The sequence below is a fragment of the Cyclopterus lumpus genome, chromosome 21, assembly GCF_009769545.1.
Source record: "Cyclopterus lumpus isolate fCycLum1 chromosome 21, fCycLum1.pri, whole genome shotgun sequence".
NCBI classification, from domain to species: domain Eukaryota; kingdom Metazoa; phylum Chordata; class Actinopteri; order Perciformes; family Cyclopteridae; genus Cyclopterus; species Cyclopterus lumpus.
The window spans coordinates 10,766,615-10,790,655 of NC_046986.1; positions in this window are offsets into that span (position 1 = coordinate 10,766,615).

Consider the following 24,041-nt stretch of genomic DNA (forward strand, 5'->3'; position numbering starts at 1 on the left):
GGTCCATTTAGTATTTTCTGAGCACTTCTCAGCTTCTGTCACAAAAGTTACAGGAGGTTGTGAGTGATTCTGTGTGCTGCTGACTCTAATAGTAAATCTCACATATTCGTCTGATACGGAAACAAACAAACACCATTTTTGTAATACAAATGTTTAGCTTTCCGTCTTTTTAAAACAACAAGTATCAAGAGCAAGACCTCAGCATTGCGAGCCTGCAGCAACTTCACTCTGACTTGCAGATGTTTTCCCCTCAGTTTCCACGTCCTCCTCCCACACATGTCTTATATCAGTATTTGCCGGATCCAAAACGACCAGCTTTGAAAATGAAGGAGAGGAACTTTACATTGTGCCAGAAAAAGGAATGGAAATTACGGGCAGTGTCAGATAATTGAGCTTGTCGTAGGAGACATGTTAATAACAGACGGAGATGCAGAAGACTTGTCACTCCGTACCCTGGGTGACAGACTCTCTCTGCTGTTGATGAGCTGTTTTAGAGAGGAAATTGTTCCACGCAAACACCATCGTTATTACAAGCTGGCAAGCTGCTCGCTTGTGTACCCAATTCTGCTTGAACTGACAGAATCCAATTGACCGGCACATATTCATGCACTTTATTTTCTTTATTCTCACCAACAATGCAGATAATTACTGCACCAAGTAAAACTGAAAATAGAATTTCACTGCGTTCCAGAAGACAATGCCAGAGCTGTCTCAGCAACATGTCTGCTGAAATTGCTGTGACTTGGAGACCTACTGTAAGACCAGCAGCAATCCAATATTACTTGTCAACTGAAAACCTACTGAAACCATAATGGCATTCTCCTCTTTTATAAAGTACAGTCAACTAACTTGCATTTTCCATGTTGTCATTGTCCTCTCTGCAGCAAAGCAAAGCCACGTTGTGTGAGCCCTTATTCAACAAAGCACTTTGAGGTTTATCTGTGCCGGTTCTGTAGTATTACGACCCACTCGTTCATATGCCATCACTCAGTTTTAGAAGTTGTCTCTTTCTGGGGTCTGTGGAGATGGTGCGACATAAAAATGACTTTCCTCAAATCACACTATCGACATTTGAAGTAAGTGTAGCTTTTGGTTACTTATTAGAAAATGAATGCTCAAGAAATAATGATTTCTTTTGAATTTGTCACAAACCAGAAATTGCACTTTTATGTTCAGAGGATAGCAATATTATGTGGGTCACCTACGCAGGAATCATTTACTTTGTTCACATCAATTCATTTTTCATAGAAGTTAATGTAAACAACGCTTATACTCGGAGGAAAAATACAGGCATTTTTTTCTGAGAACAAGCAATATGTAGCTTGTTTCCGTAAAATTAACAACTAACGGATATTTATAGCCGTGTGTGGGGTTTCCGTTGTGCAGCTGGATAAAGAGGTTTTACAGGGCTGGAAAATGTATATGGACATTACCATGATAGGTTTAACTACTAAATGGCCTCATTCGCCTACAAATGACCTAACATACATTTTGGTGTGGTTAAAAGGCACATTTACCGTAAATTTCATGTCTGTGTTTCTATCATTAATCCCCTTGGGAGTTAATGCAATCAGCAAGGAAGCAAATGGGACGTTGCCTCTGATGCTCACGCCCTCAGAGAATAGCGCCCACGGCGGGACAGTAAAGTGTCTCCCAGGGACCAGACGGACATCTGCCGAGTTCATGTCCCTCCGCCACCTCTAACACAACTCATTAATAAGGATTGTCTACTGAAGCCATGTCAGTGTGTCATGTATTTTTTTAAATTTTTTTGCTTGAACTTTGTTGTGAGTCCCACGGTGCAGGGGATGTGTGGCTGTCATACTAATGTATAGGGACAGTGTAGTGCCGCTGTCCAACAAGTCGTCCGTTATCTGAGGGAAATGTATCCGTCCAGAGGTGAGGGCGGCTTTGTGCTCTCAACCAGGCCACCTCTCAGCCTTTGTGCCAGTAACAAGCTCAGCTCAGGCTCCAACGAAGCGAGAAATTGTAAACTCTCCGGAGAGGCCCAGTGGAGAGATAAGGGCTTAGTGTTTGCTGGCAATGTGCATGGGGATGAATCTGATACGGCCGAGTCCCACGCCAGAATGGGAGTGATGATACCTCCCCTTCTATGGAGAGTTATGTTTAATCCCCTTTGCCGGTGTATTCACTTGCAAATATTTCAGTCACCATTAATATGTATTAACATCCTTCACTCACTGTTCAATACAGATTTATCAGACTCTATTTTCCCTCTTGTCCTCGCCATCATCTCGCTGCTGCTCTTGAACCACAGCTTTTAATAAGGAGAATAGACTTGAATGGGCTGCTGGTGTTCAAGCAGCAAACCTTTGCCTTCAGATACTGGAGGGTTCAATATCGAGTCCACTGAAGCAACCACAGCACCAATATCAATACTTTCCCCGTGCAACTTTCATATTGAAACATTTGTTTTTGTTGTTGGATAAAGTGTTGGCAATAACAGAATTGAGGAAATGAACTATGTCATTACAGTTTAATACATTAATGCTGCAAGTTCCTAAACAGTCTCAAAATGTACTTAATTCAGAAGGACAAAGATCAGATATTAAAAATCATTAAATCGTCTTGTATTTAAACTCTTAATTCCAACATAAACTTTTTAGCTGCTTTTATGTATTTTTCTTCCTGTCCCAAAAATATTTTTGACCATCATTTTCACTTTAAAGTCACTTCATATAGCTTATAAAGCCCATATACCTGATGTTTACCTTTACATGGATTCCTATGCAATTCTATTTCTGCTTTAAATAAACTCTCTTTATTCGTACTAAAACATTACTGCATGATGTGAATTTCTTTGCATTTAATCTTAAAAAGGATTTAAAAGTGAATCTTACCCTCTGATATCTGCAGGCACCTTGTAAAAGGATGACTCGCCACCTCCTGTTATCCCGGTTAATTTAGATTTAAATGTGAAATTAGCGTAAATTCTTTTTTAATTTGACTGTAATTCTGAACTACAGTGTGTCACATAATCTAACAAGATAACGAATGTTGAATTGGATTTGTGTGATATTTCTTTCTGTGTTTGGTGGTCTAATCCAGACAAAGCCCTGAGAAGCTCATTACAGCCTGGTGAGGCCTTAAGTCGGTGCAGCCTGCATTAAAGCAGCCAAGAACTGTCTGTCAGCTCCCTGGCAGAGCCCAAATCAAGCTGTCAATTACTGGTCGTGTTTATGGAAATTACATGTTTGTTAACATGCTGGAAAAATGTGCTCGGTGCTCAAGCAGCATGTGTTCGGAGAAACAATTTTGCTCCGAAATCACCTTTCAAATGGATGAAGGTGATCCTCATCAGATCACAGACACGAGAGGCATTTTAACTCTCCCCGTCCTGTTACGTGTGAAGAAAAGCCCAGACAGACAGAGCCACAACTAACAATCAAAGGTGGAGTCCATGTATGGAGCTATGTTTTTGTTTATTAAGACATCTCACTCAGTCTTGGCTGTGGTTCAACCTCCTTTGTTACTCTTAAATATACAAAGCACAAGTTTGGCGTCTTATGCATCAGTCAAAAGAAAGGCAACAGTAACTCTTACATCTGACATCCAGCTGTACAAAGCAAACATTACATTCAGCGAATGTTATTAATTACACAAAAGGTGAATTAACCACTAGAGGGAGCAACATGATCTAATTTCTAATCAAGTTATCAAATGTTTTTTTTATGCACAGTATTTTCATTTTCACTTAAGGTGCCGTCAAACACTCCGTTTCCATCTGAAGAATGGATCTTTGAAAGTATAGTTTCACTTTAAATGGATTCGTAACAAAGAAGCGTAAAACTGAAGCTCCCTCTACCATTCAGTGTAATGTCTCCGAACGATATGTTTATGTCAATTTCCCTGTTGATTTTCTCTCACATAAAGGCCTTGATTTCAGCCTCCCAATGATCATGAAATTGAACCAATCGACATGCATGTCTCAGATGTCTGGTCGAGCTCATCTTAGACAAGGTAATTTTGTCAGAGCAATTACCATTGTAATGTAGTCAGGGCATTTTCTGCTGCTTAGGTGAGCCGCTGACAGCATGTTTTGATTTTTTAGCAATTGTGCTTTTCACTCAGAGATCACGCCACAGTCTGCATTTCTCCCTATGTACCAACCCGCTATGATTCCATTATTTCACATTAACATCTAATTACCTCACTCAGACCTGCAGCTATATTGAAATGCCACTGCGAGTTCTGGGGTTTGACAAAGCTGTAAGTAAGGATGGGTTGGGGGGTTGGCGGGTGTTTATGAAGAAGAAACTCCAACTGTAAGACATACCCAATTCCCAGTGGACCCGTATTACCTGTCAGGGATGATGACAATGCCCTGGAGAATGTCACTGTGCAGTGAAACTGTCATCACACAATTACTCTCACCATTACTGGCCCTACATCTCCATGTAATGGCTGTGACACACTTTACAATTCAGATTGTATTCTCAGTCATTGGCACTTAAATGCTGCACTCCGTTTTATGAAAAGATAAAGATCTCTGTAATCTGCCAGAGCTCAACCATCCCTTAAAAGCTTGTCAGGCGGCATTTTGTCGTTCACAAGAAGTTGTCATACCTCGTAGCATCTCCCTTTGTTGGCCTGGTGAAAGTGTCTTTTTGAGTGCACTATTGTGTGCTTGTTGATATGTGCTTGCCTATAGAGTGAGACTGTGTTTTGGTCCAGTTTGATATCTGAATCATCACAAGAGGGACGTGTCGTATTATGTAGAGTTCAGCTGCGACTATAGTTCAGTGCAGAGCATCACAAGTGCCCCTAGCTATGGATCATCAAATCAAGAACCAAACATGGTGTTTGTTTTGTTGTGTTTTGGCCGCAGTGTTCAGCACGATGTGCCCTCCTCTTTAGATTTAGACTTTCATCTTCAACTATAAGGATGGAGATATCCTATATTTTTGTTATTGTCAATAAATCTGATGACAAGCCCAAAACCAACAATGCATTAGTCTGATTAGCAATACTTTCCGATTGCCCCAAGACCTTTTTGTTCCTACTGAAGACTTCTGTATTTTAAAATGAGTCACAAATATATATATTTTTTTTAAACGGTTATGATTTTCAGCGAACGTTACTCAAAGGGCAATAACATTAATTTTTTTTTGCAAGACTATTTTCAGCCGCAGATAAATGCGCTGGGTGCCGTCTGTCCATGTGATTTTCTGTCTGACAATGTCTGACAGAAGAAGGTCACAGCTCATAAACGATGCGACTCGCCACCTCGACAGCGTTGCCCAGTTGCTTCCCTTTTCTCATATTCACATTCCCATACAAACAAATCTGTGGGACAGGCAGCACTGATGCTGGATCTGTAAAATAGCCCTTTCTTGTATATTAGAATCAACTCATTGTTTGTTTCTGTCTTTTCATGCCATTTGTTGATAATAGGAAAAACATAGCTTATCACCAGACTCGTCTTTTAAGTTTCAGCTGTTGGCAGGTCTGGGAACAGTCCAACTGCAAAAAGCCAAACTGCCAGCCTGTGTGTGATAGCAGATTGAGTTTAACAAGCCAGATGGGTTGTAATTGTCTGATCAATCCAATGTTTGTGGGCTTTTATGCCTTTTATTATGGTTTGTTTTCCTTACGTGCTATTTCCTCTGCTTCCCTTGGGGAGGGTGTGTGTCAAAAACACTTTTGCTGCCTCACCAGCGTTACTTCTCTCAGGATGTGCAGTCACATTTTGTGCTGTCTGAGTCAGGCTGTACCTCCCATGAAAGTGACTGGAGCAGCATTATCTTCCACGCCTGTCGGCCATGCCGCTACAGTTTTACTGTTCACCTTTTCAGAGCAGTTGTCTGGCACACTGTATGATTATGGCTGCCCTGCTTTCCTCAGTGTGCAGAGGTCAGTGAAGGCTTTCTTCTCCACAGTTCCAAGTAAAAGAAAAATGACTCAGACATTTGGAAATGCCATTTTGCATCTGCTAAACAATTTGAATTTGTTTAGATTTTTTAAAACTGGAAAGGATGCTGTTTTTCGTTAACACGAATTTAAAAAAAAGACAACGCAGACATGCAGATGTGTCTAACTTCTGAGACGGGGCCTTATAGTGCAGGCTTTGTTATTTACCTGCCGCATGTAACAGCAGGCTCTCTTTCCAATCAAAACTTAAGAGTTGGTCCCTGTACAGATGTGAAGAGGTTAACACTTCCCTCACAGAAGCTGTTGACTGGTTTCCTCGCCTCTCATTTACTTTATCACACAAATTGAGACTCTTTTGTGGCACTTCTGTTTCTTTTCCTAGTCGTGTAATGTACTAGATAGATCCTCAACCTGCTCAATCACAGAGAACTAATTTGACTGTATTGTTTGACAAGTGTTCCTTACAGCTCGATGTGAGTGAGATGCAATCTGAGAACAATTATGCCATTTTCTGAAAGCAGTATGGGGCAGGCTAGAACCATTTTAGATTTTCACAGGTCAAATGTAAGGGCTGTTGAGTTTGTAGTGATTTTCTATATTCAAATAGCTTTTGCTCAGGGATAGAAAAGTAAGAAATATTCATGTATATGCACATATAATGTCATATATGGGCTGCTAATACTTGTGTCTTCTGTTCTTTAAAAGCTGCAGGGTCTGCGACTGTGTGCTCGTCATTCTCTTATATGGTGAGGACCACATATGACCATATATTAATCCTAATGTTTCAGCACATCAGGTACCTAATCTTAAAAAATGGTAAAAGACCCTGAAGGTGCACTGGCATTTCAGAGGTAGTGAAGTAAAAGAACTCAAGGTTGTAGAGGACTGAAACCCATCTCTGCCACGTCTTTGAAGCCCCTGTTGGACTTTTACATTTTTATCACACCTGATATTTGTTCTCGATGGCAAATTAACAGCCCTCCTTGTGCCATTCAGTTTCCTCTCCGAAGACAAGGCTTAAATTCTGTCTAACTGCCTGAATTTACTACTCTACTATTTTTCACACGACAGAATCAATACCAGGACTGAAGAAGAGAGGATAAAAATTTATGGTATCTTGCAATTTAATGGTTGAAAAGATGCAATTTGAAAGATCATAAATTGTGAAGGAGCTTATGCTTCATTGCACTTGATTCAGTGCTTGCTGTTAGAACTTGATTTGCGAGTGTCTGCAAAGTGTGATTAACGAGGCGATCAATGTGCAGTGCAGCACAGTATGGCACTCCTAATGCTCTTCATTAGAATAAATAAAATAAATTGACTGCAGCTCTATGAAAACTCTGTAATGGTTAAAAATCAAAGAATGTCATCCCCCAGCCACGATTTAGCCTCTCTCAGCCTGCATCCACCTTGATCACATTACCCTGACAGCCTTGTCTCTGAACCTGCAGGGGCCCTGAGATGAGCTGGCGTTGAGGGAAGTAAAAAGGAAGTGGTGTGTCGGCGGGGGCCACAGGCATTGCTTAGTTGACTGGTAATCATAAATCGGAGGGCTTTTGTACTGAAAGTGTTGGGGGGAATGTGGTTTGTGGAGTATTAATGCATGAAATAGCATTTCAAGCTGATAAACGGTTTTGCAGAACGGCCAGTCTGTGCAGATTGCTCTTCCCTCTTTCTTTTCCATGAAGGCATATTGTTTGTAATAACATTTACCAGGAGAATTTATTCCACTTCATCTCATGTTTTCTCGCCAGACAGCTTGGTATTTCTGTTGTGGAGGGAGGTGGAGTGTCAAACGCCGCTGTAATATTCACTCCTGCCTGTCTTCTTTGGATTATTGTCTTTTCATATTAGACTATGTCAAATTTGCCACAATATGAGCTGTCATGCAGTCACTTAACTTGGCCCTTCAATTGATTTCTTGCTACGTCTCCCATGTGGTTGTTAAAATCAATTAACTATAAGTAACTGGGCAACGCAACGCATTTGTAAATGAGCTGGTATTGATATTTTCATCTTTCTCCATTAAAAGCAAAGTATTGACTCAAAGGTTTATGTTATGTGTCATGTTGTCTCTTTGTCTACACTATTACTGGGAACATATGAACCACGTAGCTGCAGCTGATGAACCTCCAACGTGATGCACAACACCAACAGTAATACTGTTTGCGTCAGCTTGAGCAAATATGACATTCATAACATCAGAACAGTTGCTACAAAAAGGAACTCATCATTGGAGTGTGTATATTAATATGTGAATATAGCTCTTCTAATGGATATAAACTGTTATTCTCTGTAACACTCTCAACTTACTGATGTGAGTCCTGCACAGTAAGACGAGATTCATATTTCTGTTTGTGCACTTGCAGGCATCGTAGCTGCTGATGAGCTGTGTCTCTGATGATAGGGTGCTGGTCAGAGTCCGCATGGTAACCAGCGGCCTCCCTGCTCTTGTCTTCGCAGCACCTACAGTGTACTGTAGGGTGAGTCACCTCTCCTCCTGCTCAGCCCAACCTTTATTAGCTCTCTGCCCATTAAACATGACCTGAGTGCATATTTTGCATTGAAACATTTAATTGTGTGCTGCTGAAGCACTAGTTCTAATAGGATAAGTGTTAGCTCCTACGGCGACTACATGAACTGTATATGAACCGCACAACTTTCCTCCCTCTTGCACTCCCAATACCGTGCGTTATTTTACTTTCTCATCTGTTAGATTTGTCTAAATTTGTCACACATATTTCCATTAAGTAGTTGTTAAATTTTTTATTTCAGTTAAATCTAAAGTTAAAGAATCGTCGGGCACAGTCTATGAATTATTGGAAGTCATGTTTATCATTCCTAGTAAATGTGCTGTAACTTCAGACTGAAATTTGAGGACGATTGCCAGGAAATATTCTACTTTATATTACGGTCCTGGTGAGCTCAGTGTGACACTACCTCTGCCAAAATGTTTATGTTCCTGCAGAGCGCATTCATATTAAAATGCAACTCTCTTGTGATAATGTGTTGTTGTTTGGATTTAAGTCTCCACCAAATGTTCCAACAGCGTTCAGGTTCGACAGCTTCAACGGACCATTTCAAGCTGACCCAACATGCAGCTTGTGGACTTTGAATATCCTACTGAACACTTTCTATCAGAGTTAATAGGAAAGTATAAGACTTAAGTAGCTCTAAATAATAATTACGGCCATTACGGTAGTAGGTAATAGCTAGCTAGCAAACATTGGACAATGGTTGTGTTTTCATTATGCATACACAATAAAAAAAGGTGTAATGAAAACATTGTTAAAATCAAGAAATTACTGTTTGTTTTTATTTGCACTTCTTCTAATTAGAAACTCCATCCAATCTGGTGGGTTTCCAAGTTGTTAGCAGCAGCCCACCTCCCTGCAAGTATGAAACAGATTAGCTGTTGTTGGCAAATCACCTTAAAACACATTTTTAATTGCTTTTGATTGCTGTATTTATCAAAAAAGACCTGTGTAGCGAAGTATAATATACAGTATTTGACAGCAAAATAGTGAAACTCTTACACGTAAAACACACACATACAATCCCCCCGAAAATATGTGAATTCACAAAGGTAAATGGAGATCTGATGGATATTTGACAACGTACAGTAAGATTGACATTATGTTACTCTTGTTTTAATATTTATATTAACATAGTTTTTTTAGAAAATTGTCTTTCCAATAATGCCACATTGAATTTAATTGATCATGTGTATGTTAAACATATTTGTACAGGTTAAAATTGGTTTCACCAGCTAATACAATCATTACTGTTGCTATCTGGTTGACATCATTATCCTCCTTTGTCTACAGAGTTAGAGGTCATGTCCACTTTTTATTTTCTTGAACAGAACACAGTTGGCTGAGTCTGGTTGACAGTCTGTGTGTCATTGTCCAGGTGGTCAGCTTGTGCAGGTTTTTTTTTAAATGTTCATCCAATGACTGTTTAAGCAGTCCATAATGGAAGATTCCTTTCTTGTCCCTTGTTTGCTTGAGGTTTCTGCAGCAACTGTGGGTCAAACCCCAGGCATGGTGGCCACTGATATATTCCATGAGAGAGTACTGGATACCCTAAAGTAATTATTGTAGCATCCTGATTTTTTGTTTTGTTTTTTGTTCTCTTGATGATTTCCCCGGGGATCTCTTTTCAAATGGAGGACAATCATTTCTATATTTTTGTTTTCCACCATCAGCCAGAATACTGCTAATAATCCATGAAGGCCTTTTTCTGGAAGGTTAACTGTAACTGAGCACAGCCAAATGGGAAGGGTCAGCGGCAAAAACAAAACAGATCAAGTTTTTTTGTTTTTAAACTGTGTTTATAGTAGGCTTCATGTTGCATGGCGCGTGTCCATGAATAATAGACAGCACCATTTTTTTTGTTCCAAGGATTGCTTCAAGACCATGCCAAAGTGTTCAGAGGAGATAAACAAATGTTGGCTCCATGTGGAAAACCTTGTTTTTTTAGTTAGTGGAGTTTTTGTTACAAAGTTTTCCTTTCACTCACAGAAAGATGCACACAGCTCTGAGGTATAACAAACTGGAAAATATATTGCATTTGCTTCTTTACAGCTGTTGGGATTTGGATGTAATAAACTGACACTGTTTTGAAGTGGGCTACAGCTCATAATCAAAGATATATGACATGAATTGCACAAAGAAAAAAAAATTTATTCTGTCAGTTTTAGAGCAATGTAATTCTGTTTGTTATTCCGGTTCGTTCTCTGCTTTGTTCTTGTTCTTACACTATTAAAGGTGTAGAAATATTCCTTTAAAAGTCCTGCATCGGAGAGATTATTATTTAAGTCAAAGTTTTCTTAGCATGACAAAAGAAAGTACTCATTATGCAGAATGCCCCTTTTCGAAGTGTTACGCTGTGGTATTATATTATTGGGATATTATTACAGATGCATTACATGTCAGCAGTATGTTAACAGTGTAGCTGCTGGAGGTCGAGCAAATTTAAACTAATCCATGACTGTGAGGTCACTTAATCTACAGCATGACAAACAATCATATTTTAAAAGCTGGTTGCGTGTTTTTTATATATCATTGGTAAAGCAATTACTGCTGATGGATAAATGTGGTATAAAATCTATTTAATTATTTCCATCTGAAATGTAGTCAAGTAGGAAATTAAGAGAGCATATAAAATACTTAAATAAAATATCTCAAAGCTGTACTCAGTGTTTGGTCAGTTGAATTGTATTCACTGAAAATAATGCTACTATAATAATAGTTATACATTTTATTCAGTTATACAAATTGGTAAAGAAAAACTAAACATTGTATACTGCAAAATAAAACACAACATAGATGTAAATAGCATTTTAAAAGTATTTCTTACTTTAAATAACAGTTTTGATGTGATTTCTTGTAAATTGGCGATGTCCACTAATTCAGTTAAAGACTAACAAGCATGTTTTCTGCCCGGTAATGTAGCACTGATCACATGATGTTCACATTATGCTGCTACACCGTTTCTGGCGTGTCTTTTAGCTCACACTGTCCTCTACCAGACTCAGAACAGAAGCAGCAGCGGTCCGTTACTTCCATAGAAGAGGGATAAATATCATTGTGTGAAATCATTGCTTTGAAACTTTAACAACACACTCCTCATCAGGTTGGAGCATGAGAAGCTGGGAGGGGGCACAGGGCAGCCAAGCTGTGAATAGGCCTCATCAGTGAGGGTGAGGGTTCAGATTCTTATATTAGTTATACAGTAGTCACCCTCCCGAACTAAGGCAAATAAGCCACTTAACGCAATTATTTGCAATCACTAAATGTGGTATTCATTATAAAAGATTTTCTTTCTTGCCTCAACATAATTTCCTATTGTTCATTTGAAACCAGGAAGCAAAAGAGCATTTTAAGTGTTATTGTGGACTGAAGGGCATCCCTTTTCTTTTCTTTTTCAAAAGACCGCTTCAAAGTCTCAATAAACTTTCAAATTATGAGATGAAACTGAGCCTTATTGTGCACAGAAAGAGAAAAAAAATGGCAGGCTTCCGGGGCACATTGTATTGGGCTGATTTGTAAATATGAGCTTTTGAAATGCAGCACAATACTCCATCATGAATATTTCAGCTCTTGCAAATTTCATGTTATTGTAATATATGAACTGTTTTTATTAGCCTGATCAGTGGGTATTGTGGTTGGAGATATACGCTCTTTATCTGATACCTGGTGCCTATAGATGGGAAATCACAGAGAAGGAAGCGTCTATAACAAGCCGATTTCTCCCAGAAGAAGAATCAGTGAGAGCAGAGAGCAGATGAACAATTATATCAAACTTTCCCTCTAGTGTTTATCTGTACATCTGTTTTTGTTTGATTACAGTTTCAAGAACAGAAGCCTCACTCTCTTTAACCTCCTATCTGTGTGGGGCGTAATGTGCTATTTGGTAATGCAAACCAAATATCGGACTAATTAGCAGTTCCCTCACGTTGCTATACGTTTTTTCGCTCTGCATATTTCTGCCTTCCAGATAGTAATGCAATTAAGCAAAACATTTTTTTTTTTCCTCAACAAAATTGCTTAAGTAGATGTAATTAGAGAGGGAATGTTTTGATGAGGAGAACAGAACTTATGGAATATACTCATAAACCTTCACTCTACAACATTATACAGTAACTATGAAGTGGGCATTTGTAACTTTGTGTAGTGTCTCTTATTTAAAGGATTGGCATACAGTATTACACATTATTTTGATACAATACTAACATGCTTACATGAAGCGTTATTGGTTGCTGTAATTTGTCCTCTTTACAATGTAAGTTGAGTCCTCATTCTGTGTAAAACATATTCTAAATGATCAGTCAAATCAAGTGAGTTGTAACGTTTTGTTCCTCCATCTCTTGTATTGAAATAGTATATTAGGAAGCAGATATGTTATTAAAGTAAGAATCCTGCCTTCAAACTTTTACTTGAGTGAAAGTATTAACGTATTAGCATCGAAATGTATGTTTCCAAGTGTATTATTGTTCTCGGCGCTGTCGCAAAGACAACCGGATCAAATGTAACAGAAAATAATATGTTTCACCAGTGCTCATTTTAGAAAGGCCACCACATGAAAATGTGTTCTTCGTTAGATTATTAAAGAAGGACAATGACTCATAGATGTTTGTTTCTGGCTGCTAGTGTTAGCGTTAGCTAGAGCAGCTAGGGTTAGCATCAAGGTTAACGCTAGAAACAAGCAGAACTCAAACCCTTCATTTAAGTGCTCAGATAAAAGCAGTCTGGGCTTTCCAATTGCTGCAGGGGCCCTTGAGCCTTTATTTTCCCAGGAATAGTGAAAGTGAGGCTTATGGGAAATCCATCTAAACACCGTTGGTGACATTTGTCATTACTTTGTGCAATCAATTCACTTGTCTATTTAAAGTGCTAAAGGTAAAAGTAGGCTGCTCGTTATGCAAAATGGCCCATTTCAGAATTTCAGAAGTCTTATTTTAAACTAAGATAATAAATCAGAATGTATTTGTTGATTATATTTGTGTTATTGATTTGAATCTGCAAAGTAACTAGTATGTTATTAGATACATGTAGTGGAATAAAAAGTACAATATTTGCCTCTGAAATACCGTGGGGTAGAAGTATTTAATTGGAAAAATGTGCAATACTCAAGTAAAGTACAAGTTCCTCAAAATCGTACTTAAGTACACTGCTAAATGTTCTTATATTCCAGAAAATGAAAAGTTTAGTTTTCAAACAGGATTCTGACAAATATCCTTTCCTATCCTTTAAGTGCAACACTCTGCGTATTGCATGGAGATTGTTCTTAATGAAGTACACCTCTCTGAAATACTAATGTGTATCTTGAAACTGCTCATTGATATTTCGTCATTTAAACTACTGTGAAAACCGTTCCTTTAGTGAGGAAGCAGTTCAACCAGTCCCTGCGCCCATTAAACTCCATATACCAAGTTTGAGAACTTGTGGTGGCATGCGCATCTGTGTGAAAGCTGGTGGCAGCATGATGCGTCACAATCGCCTCTGATCAGTTACAATGAAAATAAATAATTCATGCTGGAGGAAATGAGTCTAATTAGCAGGCAGTTTGGGTGCTTTGATAAAGCTGAGGACTAATTCTATGAAGGGCAGGAAGCTCTGTCATCAGTCAGCCCTGAACAGATTAGCATCTATTATGAATGAGGGACGAGCACCCTGGTGAAACCAAGTGTGTCCGAGAGACAAACTTAATAACTCCTGCGATGGGACGAACTTCCCCTCTTCTTCAACAGCAACACACATATATATCCTCCCTCCCTCTCTCTCTCATCAATCTACACTCCCATCCTGCCGAGCTATTGTATGCAGGTAGAAGCATGTCGCTGCAATGGAGAAACTCGCCCCTCTGTCCATCATCCTGACAGCTGTGGAAATACATTCGCCATGCTGCATTAAGGAGCGTCCACAGTGTTTAACACCACACTCAAACACAAAAGGAATAGGGGGGCACCTTCTTCATGCACATTTTCCACGTCCTTGCACCATATTGCTTCATTTTAGTTAATTATTTCCTCAAGGGATTTGTTTTTTGCAACTTCTGAAGAATGAGGAGCAGTAAAGTGATGCTCTGTGTTTTGCAGACGATGCCTCATCTCTCCTCTTTCTTACGAGAACAACACAATAAAGGCCAATTAGAACTGAGTGCGGAGCCATTGTGACAAGCAAAGGTCCCGGTATCAGGAGGGACACATGTGGGCGGGGGGGGGACCTGTCAGCGCTACACTGAGGGAGATAACAATAAATAGCTAATAATGACACTTAATGAGCTTGATTAAGTTGATTTGTTATGGAAAAAAGGTGCAGCAAATGGTGGATGTAGGCGATGTGATGAGAGATTGATTTTAATAGATAAGAAACTCTGTTGGGGCTTTGCTGCACAATGGGGCTGCAGAGGGAAAATAAGGTACAAAGGGGTGCTGAATGGATTCTCATGAGACACATTTGAGATAATTAGATAAATTTCACACTCGCACACATCATTCACTCAAGGACATTATGAACATGTTACATTTCCCAGCATACAGAGGGCTTCATATATTTTCAAGCTTGGTCTGATTATTTTCAACTTACATGTTTCCAGCAAGCGCAATATGTTCATACAGTATATGAATGTCGTTAAATGCTATTATGGGAGCAGTAATGACTGCCAGATAATTATCCCTCCCACTCAGACTTGACGGCTGCTGAATTTCTCTCATTTCACCACATAATTGTCTATGATTGAATTGGAGATTTTGTATACTTCTCTGTTCTTTCAGGCTGAGTTGACTTTCCTCAGGGATGGTGGAGGTTATCACGGCCCCTACAAGTCCCTCCAATTGCCCTGTAAACAACATGCAATGGTGAACAAAGTTTCCCTGGCTTTCAATATGCCTCTCCCAATTTTCCCTCGAAAGCGACAGAAAGTCAGATGAAGGGAAGTTTAATTAAGTAAGAACCTGTTGAGGAAGATTTCCAATCATGGTCTCTAGAATGAGTGCATTCAGCGTATTCATCTCCAGGCGATATGCTCTCTCTTTATCCAAGTGTGCGCTGGAGTTCTCTAGAGGGACCCCAGTTAATTGAATACATTAAAGTAGAGCGCCGGAGGCTTTATTTATTTTTCTACTTTAGTCAGATTTGTTTAAAGGAGACCAACTGCTGATGTTTGGCCCCTTCCAGAGTTTAAATGGTCTCTACACTGGGAGTGGTGTGCAAGAGTGGTGGTTTGAAAAGAGATTTTATGTAATCCACAGCCTTATTTATTCACCACGAGCCCCTGAGTTTATGTATTTGGCAGTCATTCAAATGTACATCTTGGCCCTCAGGTCTGGGTCTGATTATGTATCAAAAGGAGTCGATGCAGAGAAACTTATGGATATTTCATTCAGTTTCATAAATGTTTGTTTGCTGCTGCATTCTTTCACCCGAATAACTTTTACAAGAGTTCCGCCCTACTTTTTTGTAACCGCGAGCCAAATTGACACTGTTTATATGATCAGTATTCATTGTGGTATCTTGTGCATGAACCAACTTTATACAAATATATCTAAATTGTGCAGCTCATTCTCTGCCATCTAACAATAGATGTTGTGTTTATTGTTTCATGTAAACACAAACATGAATCAAAATCGCATGTGGCTTTTTTAATATATATATATTTTAAAACAGAACATCATCTGCAAGCAAACAAGTCATTTTGTCACAGGAAAAGTTAAATCTCAGGTTTTTACACAGTAGGTTCACACATTGTGGTTTTAGCAAAGGTTTTTTTAAGCCTCTTTAATTTGCCTATTTCTTTTGATATCTGGAAAGATTGACTTGTTAAGATCCGTTCATGATACTGATGAAGTGAAAATACAATTTTCTTGTAGATATTATTAAAGATGCAACATAAATGAAATCCTGAAATATTAGATCAGATCATATACGATCTTCTAGATACAACTTTCAATGACAAACAGTATGAAGTAAACCTGGATGGGTCAGAGGCAATGTAGAAACGACTGGTGATTCTTTAACAAGCAGCTTGACTGGTGGACCTCGCGGTATTAACATCATGTGGACTGTGAAATCCAGACGGGGACTTCTTCCCCAGCGGCCCCCGGGATCAGATCCCTGGACAACACTCATTAGTCAACATGCTCCTCACATCCATCGTCACATTCATCACAACACAGAAAACTTACTTGGACACACACATCATATGCTCATTAATAACCTGGGACAACATTCATCTTGTTGGAAGGAAATGATTTTCCTTGCTGTGGTGCACTTGTTCATTTAAACCAATTGTCAAAAACCTTTTTTCTTTGTTTTGCTGAGCAGGAATTGCTCTATCCCTTCAATCATAGTTAAAAAGGTAATGGGACAGACATTATTTTGCATTCTATTAAACTGGCTGGCTATCAAGGTCTCATCCTGCTTTCTGTTTTAGTTTGCAGTATAACAAAGAGCAAGAATCTTTTTTAAAAGCATATTTGCTGCTTAGAAAGTTGTCAACAGTTTTCATGAGCATGTAAAACATTTGAATACCGATATGGCTTTTATTAAAAAGGACTAAAGTGAGATTTTAAATGAACAAGATGATTAAGAGTGACTGTGCTGGACATTTATGTAGCAGGACTGCACATAATGAATAAAGATTCATGCTTTAGTTCCAAATTTAAATTTTTGCACAAAATGTGCCTGACGTAGTCAGCTTTTAATCACCTTACTGACAGGAGTAACTGCTTTCATTTAACCTTGACTGAAGATCATGAATTCTAAAGCATTTAATTGGATACGTCATTTAACAGAATGAACAGAGCAAATGTTCACCAATTCAAAGGCTCAGATTGACAGACAGTGGCAGTAAGACCCACCACAATTAAAGCTGATCTGTATTCACTGGCCCTGTCACCCATCGCCATTAGTGATGTGACTGTTTGATCATCTCTGCAGAGAAACTTTGCTGAACTTCACCTTGTTTTGAAAGGACTCTACGTTGAATGAAAGACGAAGGTAGAGGAGGAGAAGGGGCTGGAGGATAGTGACACACACACACACACACACCTATCTATCTCTGGTACCAAAGCTCCATCTGATGCACCTCTGGTTTAATGGCAGTAACCATCATGAAAATGGACGTGACTGCACAAAAGATAACAGTGCAAGTCTCTCACCATTATGTTTATTATCTTAACCAGTGGCTTAATTGAAATGTTTCAAAATCAGAAAATAACCATGCCATCTTTTTGAGACATTGGAAGTAATGGCTTTGTCTCGTCACTCTCTGCAGACAATTGCCCCAGTGATGTGAAAAACTGTGTCAAGTGGTACACAGTGAAATGTGCGGCAGACACTTAATTGTTTTCCTGCCTTTGACTTCAGAGAGAACAAATTCAATCTGTGTGCCAGACATTTCCTCTGTGACTAAGCCTAACCAGCCAAAGCATGTTTGGTTAAGCAACCAGCCCCAGGGTTAAATTACAGATTTTGCAATTACAGTTTTTTTTTTATCCACAAAAATAAAATGTGTTATTTAAATGAAAATAGCTTTGGGATGTGTCTGTTAACCAGATCTAATATAGTGGTTCTCAAAGTGAGGTCTGGGGACCCCAAAGGGCCCTGCGGAGGGCCCTCTGGGTTCTTGAGAAAAATGAACTGTCGATTAATTTCACTCAAATTTAAATCATCATTTCATCCAGGTTTTTTGGGTCATCAACAAGACATCTCTATGTATCATGGAGATATTTTATTGTGAACAAAAGTGAATCCATAATATTTAAGTAATCTGTAGTATTGATCTGATGAATAAGGTTTCTTATATTGCCTGAATCTGTTCAACATGTACACATTAGGGATTCTAATAAGATACATCTTAATTTCCAGACAATTTAGAGACACGAAAACAAAAGAAAATAAGCCTTTAATCACAGGCGACAACTGGAAACACGCCTCCAACCAAAACGCTTTATTCTTCCCTCTTGGGAAGAATCTTGTGAAAGATTTTGCAACTGGGATGACACAAACTGGCTTATTCCAGCTGGATTTGATCAACACTGACATTTTGGAACAGAAGAAATGCATGTTAAAGGAAATGCAGATTAGGGAGACCAAATCAAATCCATTCAAGTGTTGTTCATTCTGCCCCGCCACAATACAAACCATGTGTGCTGCTTTTAAGTAGTGAAAATAATCTTAAGATTATAGAGTGGTCTCTGGTGCTAATTGTCTAAGAGCTGTTTTTCTTTTGCTCCCAATAATTCTTCCTTTTAAGAGCTTTCCTCCTTGAATGTTTTAACTGGATGTTGTCAACTGTTAGCTTTGGAGATATTGTTTGATGGCAAATGTAATAAGGGAATCATCATTTCAACATGTGTAGTGAAACAGATCTCACAAATGTTCAGCTGTCGTAACCGATTTGAAATGTTAAGAAGTGTATGCTTCCTCAGAGGGAAAGCACTTAGCGCCTGCTTACTGATGTGTGTTGTTCTCATGCTCAGTGAGGGAAGAGTCTGACAACAGGTTTGAAGCTTGAACAACTTCCCCGCCTTCATGTGAGACTCAACACAGATGCACTCAAGCCACACGCAAATGCTGAATTTGAAAAGCCAGTATTTTTGTGACATCACTACTAGTTTGGCAGCCAATCATGATCCAAAACTAGAAGCCTACAGGACATGCACACTGAGTAGTAGGAGGCATCGTGTGTCTCGTGAAAACTTGTTTGCAAAGTTATACATTCTGGATTTTTCAAAAAGGGAGAAGAAGAATTCTTAAAGAAGTAATTAAACTTTTTTTTTCAATTTATGGAATAAAACAGGACACAAATCCTCGCTCCGAGATGCGTATTTTTATATGACTTGAAACATGTCTGGAGGTCGTCTCTAAAGTCAAATGATGCACATTTCATTTCAGCTGTAGCTCGCTCACCGACTGCCACATGCAACAACACGCTCTCACCAAGTCTCTCTCCAACTTTTCTCAACAATTCTGCACCCAATTAATTTTTACCAACAAAACATAGGTCAATCATCAAGCAAGGGGGGGGGGGGGGGGGGGGGAGGAGTCAAACGCAAACCAACACCATCCTTTTATTCCTCTTTGCCTCCTGACACCCTCCCTTCTCTCACCTTGCAAACCAGCGAAGGCCATCACTTGTCTGGAGTTAATGGTGACGCCGAGCCGAGCAGCATGCATAGGTGCTTTCATGACTGATTGCTATTGTTAGATTTAAGGCTATAATATTAAACAAGTGGTCCATTCAAAAGGGTCCACTGCTGGAATTTTTGAAATTCCATGCTGTGAAACCGAACGTGACCGCTGCAGCACCTCATGGTTTGTAAATTGGTCAACACAGAAGTAAGTAAGCACACTGCAGGAATACAGTATATGTAAGGCTCTGTAATCCGTACTTATATTGATGGGTCGTAAACCAATCACTGATGAATTTTGAAAACAATTGTTCCAAAATGCCTCATGTCAATAGCAGAATTAACAAGAAGTGCTGTATAAGATGTCTTGTGTAGTCTTTCCCCTCAGAGTGTTTGTTCCCATGCTTTTTGTTCCTGTGATTGGAATGGCTTCCTGCCAGTTGAACTGATACAGCACTTCATCTCATTGTGACTTTTATTCTTCATGAAAAAATGTTTTGTAAAGCCACAAGTTCAAAAATGACGTGAACTCGTGCATGAATACGCATTGATCTGAGGTTATGTATATTTCATGTGTTACTGATTTGTTTTGACAGCGTTACTTCAGTGTATTCACTCCACTGGAAGTCGACCCGGGCTTGTCCATTTGACTGCAGTTAGGATTCATGGTCGGCAGTGAATTGTGTGTTGAAGGGTCTGAAGGAGAGAGTTAATGAAGTAAAAATTAATGAAGCACGTGAGCACCACCATCTCAAGGCTGTAAGCTCCTCCATGCCCCATTTATAATGTATGATCTCAATAAAATCAATCCAATGTACCAGTTCTCACTTAGGGTAAGAATAGATTTACAGATTACAACCCTGTGTTCCCCTGGTCATAATTACACCCACCTTCCCCTCCCCCTCCTGCAGTCAAAGTGTGCTGCTGGACTCCTTATGAGAATAAAATGCGAAGTTTCACAACACTGTGCTGAGTCAATGTCATCGTCCTCCTGTCATATCGCTCAATACTCTGCTTGGATGCCGCAGGTGCAAAAGCCAACTTTTTCACAAAGCATAAGGTGTACTAGACTACTTAATTTCTGTCACATATTACACAACTCTTTGCGTGTTTCCCGGTGTGCAAAGTTTCTTGTATTTTATTAAATCTATGTGATATATGAGGCATAGCTCTGATGGCCCTTTCACTTTCTCCTCCATTTCCTGAAGACTTGTTGAAAGTTATAGGAAGATAAAGTGCAGCAAGTTGCCTGTATTAGAGCTCCCCCTTCAGGTGCCATGAAGGACTATGTATCTGATAGTGAACTCTCAACAACAGAGAAGCAGAAGCTTTGTGTTACCAGCATTGACAGATGCATGGATTTTTTTTAGGCTTGTTTTCTTTTTTCTTTTTTTTAACAAAGTTTTTGTAGACAAAGACAAGACTTTGTGTCCAATAAAAAAAAGCAATTAAAATCCCCATTCTACCTTTTCCTAGTGTGTTGTAAATTGTGTTTTTTTCCTGTCCGTCGTCTCACTCCTCCTGGAGCTGAAGTTGTGAACTATGTGAAGCTGCCAGTACTTTGAAATACAAACATCCACAATACCAGCTTAACACGCTTATGAAATGGATGAATCCCAAGTGTATAAGAAGCTGATTTTGTTTTTAGATAGGCTTTATAGGCACGCACATGAAAAACAGAATTGTCAAGTTCAGCTTCCTGATGTGCCTACCCCTCCACCTCCATGAACAATTCTGTATTTATAATGTCATCTTATCACACTCGCCTTGAAGGCAGCAGCAAGTGCACTTATGCCTTTCTTTGTTAGGGTGAGTTGGCAATTTCCTGTGAGATGGAGCAACTGCCGGCAGCCCTTTTCTTTGATAATGTCCCTGACACCTGGACCAAACTGCTGTTTCCATCACTTTGCAGGCTGGTACAGGGGGAAAGGAACATGTCATAAGCCTTCAGCCACCCAGAGTCACTCACTGTGCATTTAACAGCACTCTCCTCACTACGCTATGCTCCAGGATGTAGAGGTCAGTGCCCGAAGGGAGATTATTGTGTGGAAAGTTATCTTGCTGCGTGGCATCAAAACAAAAGTGGGAACAGTTGATATAATTCCTCATTTTATTATCACAATTTGTACTTATCTTGTATAAATTCCCAGTAATAATTTTGGTTTACGAGGTGTTCCATGTTACATTTGTACCATGTGAAGCCGGTTATTAAGCAGCAAGTCTGAAAGGGTGTTTATTAAAGAGGCCTGACAGATTGATTCTAAATTATAATTAATCAGTTGATTTTGACCCACAGATTGTGATTGTGCCCTGTGAGTTTCATTTATTCAGCTTTTCTTCTGGCTCTGCTACAATCAACGTAGACCTGCAGGACTCCCAAGCAAATTAACAGTCTCCACGCTACCCTGCAGCCATAATGAAAATATCAGTCAATCAAAACCCATATTATGCTGTGAACACTACCACATATCTTCAGAGCTGCATACAAATAGAAACTGCAGAATGAGCGCTCAACTCGTTTCAGGCTCATGGCGGGCAGTAAATCAGTGACACAATATTTAAAAGCCTGGCTGCTCTGAGCACGTCCACCTGAAGCACCACTGAGATGTTCTACTTTGTTGCAATAAAAGAGATAATCTGGACAATAGGATGCTTTTGGGGAAAGCCAGCCTTAATTCCTGGAGGTAGGAGAGCAGAGCATGCTGGGATGTGGGGCCCATCTGCGACCTGTCTGCAGGCCGGCTGATGTATAGCTGTGGGCTGGACGGCCACAGTCAAGGCTGTGTGTTGCTGCTCAGTGTGCCATGGCACTCAGGGCACTTCAACCCCCAGTCCCTCCTTACAGGTACCCCGCAGCCCGCCACCGTGCGCTACTCATTTGCTGCTACACTGGTTTTCATAATTAGCGCCGCAAGGCCTCATTAAATCTGCTCTAATGAATAAATATTGTATTTCATAGCCTGATTACCAGATCAGCTCAATGCTTGAGCGTTGTAAACAATTACTTCCCTAAATATTCATCACGCCAAAGTGGATGATCATTGGTATTTAATACAGGACTAGTATTTTCAAGTGCATCTTTATTATACTAATAATAGTTTTTTAGATGTTCCTTTTGGAGGAAAAAAGGAAGAGTTGTTTAATATAAGTTACAACGTATTATTAGGATCATGTGATCCTTTTAATTGTATACCATTTTATTTATATAGTCTAGTACAATCTGAAAAACCTTGAAATAAATCCTATCCATATATTTACTTGTGTTTTTGTGTCAGAGTTTTATTTTATTAATCATTTACCATAATCAGTGTTCTAATAAATTGCATTACATAAAGACGTATTCCAAATATAATGTTTTAAATGGGACAAGACAAAATATAACACAGATACTATAACTGTATCTAATAAGCGTGTTATTTATTTTAGTATTCCTTGTAATATATGACCTGGCATTTTTTTTATGATGCTTATTGTTCTGTCAATATCTGTGTAATATTTATGTGTCAATAATATTGTATTGTTTTGTTTCATTGTTGTGTCAACAGTTGTGTAATTAATAAACACTAAATTTACAGACTTCATTATGAATAAACAGCAATGATAGAGGACCAACTGGATTTGTAAATTGATACAATTGGATCGCAAAATATTTTCAGTAACATTTTAGTCAATGTTACTATTGTCACTTAAAAACAGTAAGTGACAAAGAACATATTAAATGCATCAATTAATCCATTTCAATGACAAATCCAAATCTTGTAAGAATACTTTGACATTTTGGGAAATGAGTTCATTTGTTTTCTTGCCGAGAGTTAAATGAGAAGATTGTCGTGTATTATGCTGAGTATAAAGACAGGAAACAGCTAGCCTGGTTCTGTCCAGAGACACTCACTAACTCACTAACTAGCATTAGCAGTTATATTTCAGACACTTAAAAAGTCATTAGCTGGCTCGCTCTTTCTCCCAGCCATAGAATCCCTTTGTTTCCCATCTGTATGCTAAGCTAAGCTAACAGGCTACTGTTAACCCAAATAATTTCACAAAACATATTGTTGTAAGACTGCTGACACAAACAGTATAATGAGACATTGAGAATTATTTTATTTTGGGACTCAAGAGGTCACAGATTGAGCTGAAAGTAACCTACAGTAAGGTAGGTGTGTGTGTGTGTGTGTGTGTGTGTGTTTAGGCTATGCATTCCTTATCGGACCACTTTACCCTTCATTGATCTTAATTGATGAGCACCACATGAAGATGTGATACACTGGTGTATATATATATATATATATATATATATATATATATATATATATATATATATATATATATATATATATACAGTATAGGCCTATAGTTGAAGTGCATTTTCCAGGTTCTGCTAACGCTGCGTCGACAATCCATTTGTTTAAGGAGAGCAAAGCAGCCGTTATAAGATCTTATTATAAGGTGATCTCATAACTCAGACATAGTGCTGGACCATGTATGCAGACTCAACTCGTGAGCCGATGGA